Raw genomic sequence first — 8,741 nt, forward strand, 5'->3', positions numbered from 1 at the left:
CCTCATCTTACATACAGGAAGAACGAGTCATCAAGATATCACAGAAAGAGCTGGGGCCAACGCCAGGACCGGGCAACAGGTATCCAAACTGTCCAGTTTGCTTTCACCCCACTTCTTGCAGGCAACAAAACTGATTTCCCACGGAGTCAGACACGAGCTGGCTCCTCTGGAACAGGGGAAGGCAGAAGCCAACCTGTCCTGAAGTCCCATGGACCATGATGGGCAGCAGGACCCTGTTCTTTGCCAGGAGCACATTGCACTTCCTAACTTTTGGCTTCTTGTAACTTGCTCTTTGTTTGTTGAGAGGAACTGGGGTCTCGAGGAGCCCCATGCAGCAGTTCTAGGGGCTTCTGGTTGCTTCTTCTGGTTGTAGCAAAATAGCAGGCACAAAAAATAACAGTGACAAGCTTTGAAGACCAGATAATGTTTCATTTCCATTTAATTTTCAACATTTCGGATGTATGCATACAAACACAGGTGCAAATTAAAAGTTTCTTATATAAAAAATAAAACCAATAGCCTGGACTTTCCTTAAACTCAGAGGCATCATGATAGATGTTTCACAGGTCCCAGGACTCTGTCCTTTTCAAAGGCAGACCAATACAAGCTTCTTGCTCTTGTTATAATTCAGTTGATCCTGTAGACTCACAGCTTGTAGGCCCATGAGGCTGCCTGTCTAGCAATAAGCACGCAGGTATCATTCAACTTGCCGCCCTTTCCTCTCATAACAGAACAAAGAAAGAAAATATAATAAATAAATACATAATTTTACACACACACCCACATCAAACTTAGCAGACAAAAGAAGATGCTTGGCCAAACCTAGTTCTCTGGGGGAGCTGACAGTTGATTTACCCACCAGTAATTCTCTGTACTACAAAAGAACTATGTGGTTCAGCTTGTTTGCTCTTGAGCTTGGTGCTGAAATCCCCTAGCCGCGTACTCGGGAAGGGATCCTTTTATCAAAAAAGCTTTGCTCTTTGCATCACAAGTATTGTACATCGCTGCTACTGCCCTTCCATTATACTCTTGAATAGGAGTGACTGTAGTGATGTGGCAGCAATGTGCTGACAGCAGAATTTAGCCCGTTCAGGATAAGGCAAACGCAGAGATTCGGGCACTTACTTTTGGGAGTGCTGATATCAAGGTGTAGGTCTCTGTGGACATTACTAGCCCAGTGGCAAAACTCTGCTGATCCAAATTCAAGAGACTAGTCTCAAGGAGGGCATTGTATTAGGATGCTGGGAGAAAAGGAAAGAAGGGTTCAGAGGGTGAAGTTGCTGGCCCAGCAGCAGCAATTAGAGCTCACCATAGTTCTGAGGTTACATATACCAGTGGGGACTCCAGCTGTATGAAAAAACAAAAGTGCAGTAGAGCAAAAGGAATATGAGGAAGAAACAAGGATTTGAACCTGGCTGGAGAAGTTAATCTCTAGACAGACCCAGCATGCGTGAAGGTGGTGTTTATACACACAAGGATAGAGGGGACAGATTTCGTGCATGCAGCTGATTAGGGAGGGCAGTAAACTCTGCCTTTTTCTTTCTGGAAGGTAAAGGACGCCCTGTTCTGCATTAAAAAAAAAAAAAAAAAAGGAAAATAGGAGAATTTCCACACTGGAAATTCTTACACCACCTGTGCAAATACCTTTGTATCCATTGGCAACAAATCTGGAAGGTCCATCTGCTTGCAACCGACACACCAACACCCACTGATCCATCCTCACACGCTCTTACTCTATGTCCCCTCATTTTATCAGATCATAGAAAGGGAGGAGGAGGGAGAAATCCGGAGGATTTACTCTAATCCCTGAATGCAGCTTTGGATCTGCTTTGTATGGTCTCTGACCCACTCCTTTGTCTATATAAACAATACCCCGTGCTGAACAGGCGATTCTGTGCTGCTCGTGGAGAAGAAAAAGGAGAGAAGAAAGGGTAGTGAGAAACAGAGACAGTATATAGTTTAGGTAAGCACAATATAATAGTGGCAGAGTTTGCATTTTGTGCCAAAAAAATCCCACCAGTTTCCTTGGCTTTCTTACTAGGACTTGCTGAAGTTAAGAGGCAGGGAGCAATTTTACAGACTCTGAGCCATTTAGCCAAATGATAAGAGCAAAAAGCTTGGGAAATACCTTTCACATTTGAATGCACAAAATAATACATCTTGTTGATTATATCAGCCTGGCTTTCTACATGCCTAGGATTTAAATGTAAATCTTAGCCAAACATAAGGAGTTTTTAAGGGTGTTAATCACATAGCCCTTTTTACAGTGTGTGAAGTGATTTGAAGTCATTGGGGAGCCTTAATACCTTGAGGGGAGAGTTCCAGGTTAGAAGACTGCAGTTTGCAGCACTGCTAAGACATATAAATCACTTCAGCTATGGTGTAATGTGATGATTTGAAACCATTGGGTTTGGAAATGGAAAAAAGACACGATCTTGAAAGATTCAAACTGCTTTGAATATGCTGAGCCCAATCCTACAGCTCCAATCGAGACATATTCAACAAACATCAAAGTACAACGTGCAAGATCAAATACTTTCTGCTGGAAAACTTCCAGTAAAACTTACCCTTTCTAGCTCTGCATATATTTAGAAACACTGGGCCTAACTGTACACCAGTTTGCATTTGGCACAATCACCTGCTGTTGTGCAAACTGAGCATAAAACACCTTTTCTGATCTAGTAATAATTGTACATCATTTTGCCATCTTTGTGAGGTGCAAAGCCACAGCGAACGGATGCTTTGTTCGGCAAGGAGAAAGAAGTTGGAGAGACAATGTTTTTGCTTGCACGAGATTGCAAGGCTGCAATAAGCAGAAAAAGATGGCAAGATGAAGGGCACCCACAAAATTGTGGAAGTTACATAAAATGGAAGTAGAAAAAAAAAATGGAAGCACAGCAGCTTCATTACTACAAGCAACAACAGCTGGAGAGTAGGAAAACATTATCATCCTTACCATCTTGTCCTCTAACCTTGCTCACAGGCAGTCTTGAGGACTGGAGGGAAAACACAGCTTGCATCCAGTTTATGTATTATTTATGCTGGACCTGCACTGTTTGAGACCTAGTACTGTGCTGATAGGAAATTTTATGAAAAGAACACTCTAAAAAGGATTTAGGAACAGCTGTCAATTGTTGATGCTCAGTAAGATACTGGATCAGACGGGATGTGTTTAAACATTACACGCGCTCCTAAAAGCCATTGTGTATCCACAGAGAAAAGAATAAAACACATTTCTAAGTCTACCAAATTTCTAAGCATAGCAGAATCATTCTTCTGAAGTTCCCCTGCCTTTTGCTATGACTTAGTTTAGCAGTAAGGATGGTATGAGAGAGTAAGCTGGACTTGTATGTGCAGGTTGTGAGAAGTTGCACATTTAGCTTGATTAATATTTGCTGTTGCAAAAGATATCTGACCTTTTTTGGAGGAGCTCAATTGCTACCTCTGCCTCATAGCAAGCCTTTGCAAGTCTGGAGGGGAGTGGTGACAAGTGCTCTGCCTGCCTTCCATGGAGCTCCATTCAAGCTTGGACGACAAACAGCGTTTTTCAGGTTGCTGCGGTCCTTCTGTCATCTGCATCTGCATCCCCAAGATCCTGCCAAAATAATTGAGCACGAGCCCTTCCGAAGGGGAGGACAGAGTGTGCTACCAGGAGCAACTCATACGCAGATCCAGAGTGGAACCCTGCTTATCCATCTTCCTCACGGAGGACTTGTACATATAAATGCCTAGCGATACGGAGATAATGCTTATCAATATGTATATATGCTCGTACATATCACACTTACATAATATGCTCTAGACTGAGGTTAAACACTCCAGAATTATCAATGACACCTTCCATGCAGCCTTAATTTGGTTCCTTGTGTATGTGCAATGGAAGATAACCTTTAATTAAATGTTGGGTTTGGTTTTTTTTTTTTTTCCACAGGGATCTTGTCATATGGTGAGAACAGTGATAAGAAAAAGAAGCAAGATTGGGAGTTAATGAGGCTCCTTGCTTCCTTTGCTCCACCATGTAGGAAATGAAACTTCTGCAAGGAGCAAAGGCAGGAGACGGCAGGAGAGAGCATGTCTTTTGGAATAAAGCAAGTGAATATTACAAAATAAAACTCAGTCGTGTCTCTGCTGCTGCTACAGACTTCCTCCCTGACCGTAACTGCGGTTCCCTCAGTCTGCTTCACGGGCAGTGAATCGACAGTTTAGACACGACGGGGTGGAAAGGAAGAGTGCAGGTCAGTATAAAGTGGGCCGACATTAGAGTGCCTGGCAGCTTTGAAAATCAGAAAAGACCGAATCTTTGTAAGAATAGGAAGGCACAGAAACAGGACATGACTCCTGGTAGGATTAGGTACCTATTAATATCCTAACTCTATGTGATATGATATAGTTCTTCCATAATAGAAAACCTGCATTTGGCAAAATTCCCCTTGGGACAGTTTTTAAGCTCCACTCCAACACGTGAAACACCCAAGTTTTCTGAAAGACCAGTTACTCAACTTGAAAACAACAACAGAAAGTACTTCCTCAACTTTTCTTCCCATTACCACCGGCACGTTAAATGACTTCATTTCGGAGGTGAGCCGAGGAGTAGCTTAGCAGCTTGTTAGAAGGAAGAAACTAAAGATTTGAAAGCACCTGTGCAGTGATCCTGACCAGGAGACCACTGTGCATCGAGGAACCAGTCAACCACATCACAGCGAACCTGAGCGAGCAGTCCCAGGCCTGTGCTGTGCTGTGACGCGCGTCCAGCGTGGCCTTCAGCCTGCGTTGCGCTGCGCAGATCCGTTGGCCGTGGGACAATCTCAGCCACCTCGTTACCAGAGAGGAGCCTGCCGGCACCTCCCGCTTGGTACCAGTGATTATGCCACCCGCCTGGCCTTGCCTTTCCTGGGAAGTGCAGCAAGAAGTTCTCCTCCAGCTCTGGAGCCCTCAGCACAAGAAGGACATGGAATTGTTGGAGTGCGTCCAGAGGAGAGCCACAAAAATGATCCGAGGGCTGGAGCACCTCTCCTGTGAGGACAGGCTGAGAGAGTTGGGCTTGATCAGTCTGGAGAAGAGAAGGCTGCAGGGAGATCTGATTGTGGCCTTTCAATAAGTAAGAGGGGCTTGTAAGCAAGATGGGGACAATCTTTTTAGCAGGGCCGGTTATGATAGGACAAGGGGTAATTGTTTTAAACTAAAACAGGGTAGATTTAGACTAGATATGAGGAAGAAATTATTTACGATGAGGGTGGTGAAACTGGAACAGGTTTCCCAGAGAGGTGGTGGAGGCCCCATCCCTGGAAACATTCAAGGCCGGGTTGGACAGGGCTCTGAGCAACCTGATCTAGTTAGCGGTGTCCCTGCTCACTGCAGGGGGGTTGGACTAGATGAACTCTAGGGGTCCCTTCCAACCCAAAACATTCTATGATTCTAAATGGCTATTTTATTAATCTGTTTCTTGTTGGGCCTTTCTTACTGAGATCCACAAAGAACCCTGCACCGTCCGTCTCTCCGTCTCTCTCTCTCTCACCTCATTACCACCCCTGGTGCAAAACAATGCCTTTTTTAAAAAACTTTTTGCTGTATTTGTGGGAAACAAACTCTGACAGGGACAAAAATATTTGGAAAGCTACTCAATGCAAGTTTAGATTATATTATCATTTGCACCATTACATCAGTAAAGCAGATGTTCCAGTCAGGGCTACATTAGCGGTGCATAACACCCATGGACAAATTCTAAGAAACAATACTTACTCTAAAGACTTTCCACCAAAAAGCCCTGGTGCTATCTGGAAAGCCACAGGGATGGGCTCCGTGATCAGATGCCTTTACAAGGGCTTTTTCTAGGATTTATGGGCTAAGGCCTCTCCAAAAGTTATACTGTCTACCCATTACGCAAAGATGGAGATATTTTGCAGTATAACAGGTCGGGTTATGCTGCTCGGGCTTTAGGGGATGGAAGAGAGAAAGGAGGGATGTAATTCAGTTTAATTTAATTGTTTACCCTAGAGATATAAACTAAAACAAAAAAAATGGAGACCTGTAAAATAGACTGCTGTTGTTACAGAGACACAAACTCACACTTTACTTTCTCCAACAAGGGGCAGAGATAGTCACCCTTTTAGGTAGTCGCCCAAAATGCCACGTCTCAGAGCAGTGGAAGGGGGAGGCAGCATGCCCACCCCCCATCATACTACAGACCGCCGAATGAGAAGGAGCTATGTGGGTCTTTCCTGGGCAGAGACGGCAGTGTCCCCGGATCAGAGCCCCATCTTGCAACCATGGGCAGGACTGGGCTGAGCACCCGGCAGGACCTCCGGCTCACTTGGGACTTTCAGCCTGCGCTTCTCCCCAAGGATTGCCGCCTTCCTGCAGCTGGGGGACCAGGTCGCCCAGCAGCCTTCACACCTCTACTACCCCAGTGAACCTTTAAACCTGAAACATATCTCACACCAGGTGCACTTTTTTAAACAGTCATGTTAGTGGGTCAAAATGCTAATATAAACCTCTCTCGTGAAGCAAATGTATCTAGAATACGATTGCATGTCCAGGCTGTGGCCTTGGTGCCATCTGGTCAATGGTATGGTATCACTAACTACTGGGGTTGTGAGGCCACAGGATTGTGACTTTATGCCCGAATGGCTCACAAACTACCAGTGCCGGCGATGGGAACGTGCGTAAACAGTGAGTGCAGCGGCGAGAGCTGTGCTGTTCACACTGATTGCCCCCTTGCTTCTACAGCCGCAGCCATACACATGGCCTGATCGCGTGTGAACTGCCCCACTGAGTCCTAAATAATTGCAAAAATAAAGGTCCTACGAAATGCAGAAACATTCTAAGAAATTTGATGGAAAAAAAATCTATTTCTCTTGTGGCCTCACCTTAACCATAGAATACCCTCGGATTTTAGATTTAATAAAAACCTTGCCCTTGTACTGCAGACAGTGGCTTGGAAATATGACCCATTCACAGCCAGAAAAAAGGAAACCAAAGAAAAAGCACCTCAAGCATTTTCTACAAAAGAACTTTCCAAAGCCTCATCTTTACATCAGCCTCTTGATATTTTTGCAGCCTGACTCATAAAATGCTGAGTGTGTGTGGGAGAGGTAGAGTGGGTGTGAAGGGATGGCACTGCCATTTCAAAAATGATTATAAATAGATAAAATGCCAACTGTCTGCATTTTACCCTCAAGACATCATTAACTGGCCAAGATTATTGCCATCGTCTGTAACTAATAATGCAAAGATGATTAGTTTTGTTTCTTAAATTTGAAGGAGAGTGTCATAAGACTTGACAGCAACACATGCAGCTTGCAAGCTACGGCTCAAGTCAGGATTTTTCCAGACTGTCTCAGTGATGTTTCTTTTTTTGTTTAAAACGGAGATTATCAACATAGCAATTTAAAATATGGGCTTGCATGATCACTAGCAGCCTGGATTGCAATAAACCAAAAATTTATTTACTTTGCACTGTTTATACCATTTACTTCCTCTTGCTTCTGCTGAAGTGAATTGGTTTCGTTTTCCCTTCTGCAGAAGCCCAGGGCGCATTTCACCCCCGGCTTTCACCCACTGCCACATCCTGCCAGCGCTCGGGCTGCAGACCGCGGAGGGGAAGGTCTGACTTTGACATCCAAATGCAAAGCCTGCTGTCTCTGGCTGTTTTAAAAATGTAAGGGAAGCATGTTGGGTACAGGCCTAGACTTAGTGATGACAGTGGGACTGGGGTATTGCCATTTTTTAACCCTTTGTTTTCTGGGCCACATACTGTTATACTTTTAAGATGAGAAGTGTTCAGTAATATCAACAAAGCTGTCAAGACCCTTACTCGGGCGTACATCTATGAACGGGGTCCCAAACGTGACTGGGAGCCCTTTTTCTCACTGTATTTGAGAGGGAACCAAGATGATGTGTGCTACAAACTTACGGGTCCCTTCCAACGTGAGATACTGTATGATTCTATAAACTGCCAAATGTGTTTATAGAGAAGAAAACAATTCTGAGAAGTCCCACTACGGCAGTTCCCCGCTATTGGGCCAGCTGGCGGGACTGGCTTGAGTGTAATACAATACAAATGTAAGCACACAGAGCGTGCATTGTTTTCCACAACACAGAGCAAGTCGCAGGTCAGGGAATCCCACCCTTCGCTCTGAGCGAACCGTCCAACCTCAGTGTTGCTAACACAGCAGCACAGACCAACTTCTCAAGGAGCCTGAGGCACAGGTTTTTACACAGTGATTCCTCTTCATCAGCTGACATGTTTTTCAGCGCACCACATGCCATGCAGGGGTAAGCACGCAGGGCCTAGCAGTGACCCACGCTCACCACCCCCTTCCAGTCAGAACCATTTGCCGAGATAATGAAAGGTCTCTTAGTGGACTCTTAAGAAGAAAATTCCAGACAGGGAATTTTGTACAGGGCTGAGGACTACTCAGTGTCCATGCTTCCCTGCATGGATCCTGAGGGATTTTAAGCATGAGTGTGTGCTGATCCCCTGTGGGGATGAGTCTGGGACAGGCACTTTGGTGTTTGGCACAGACAAGGTGGCAATGCCTCTGTGTATATGGAGGCTTGCATGATCTTATGTTCCCAGCTAAGTTTTCCAGTCAAACCCGAGATGCCTGTGAAGTTGGAGCTACCTGAGTACCCTGCAGATGTTATGAATCACTTGAATTCAGGTACTCAAATGCCACCAAAGGTGCCTATAATGCAATTATTTCCATCTTTGGATCTTGACCTCTGTGTCAGCTGCTACG

The sequence above is a fragment of the Egretta garzetta genome, unplaced genomic scaffold, assembly GCF_000687185.1.
Source record: "Egretta garzetta isolate BGI_Z169 unplaced genomic scaffold, ASM68718v1 scaffold397, whole genome shotgun sequence".
Classification (NCBI taxonomy): domain Eukaryota; kingdom Metazoa; phylum Chordata; class Aves; order Pelecaniformes; family Ardeidae; genus Egretta; species Egretta garzetta.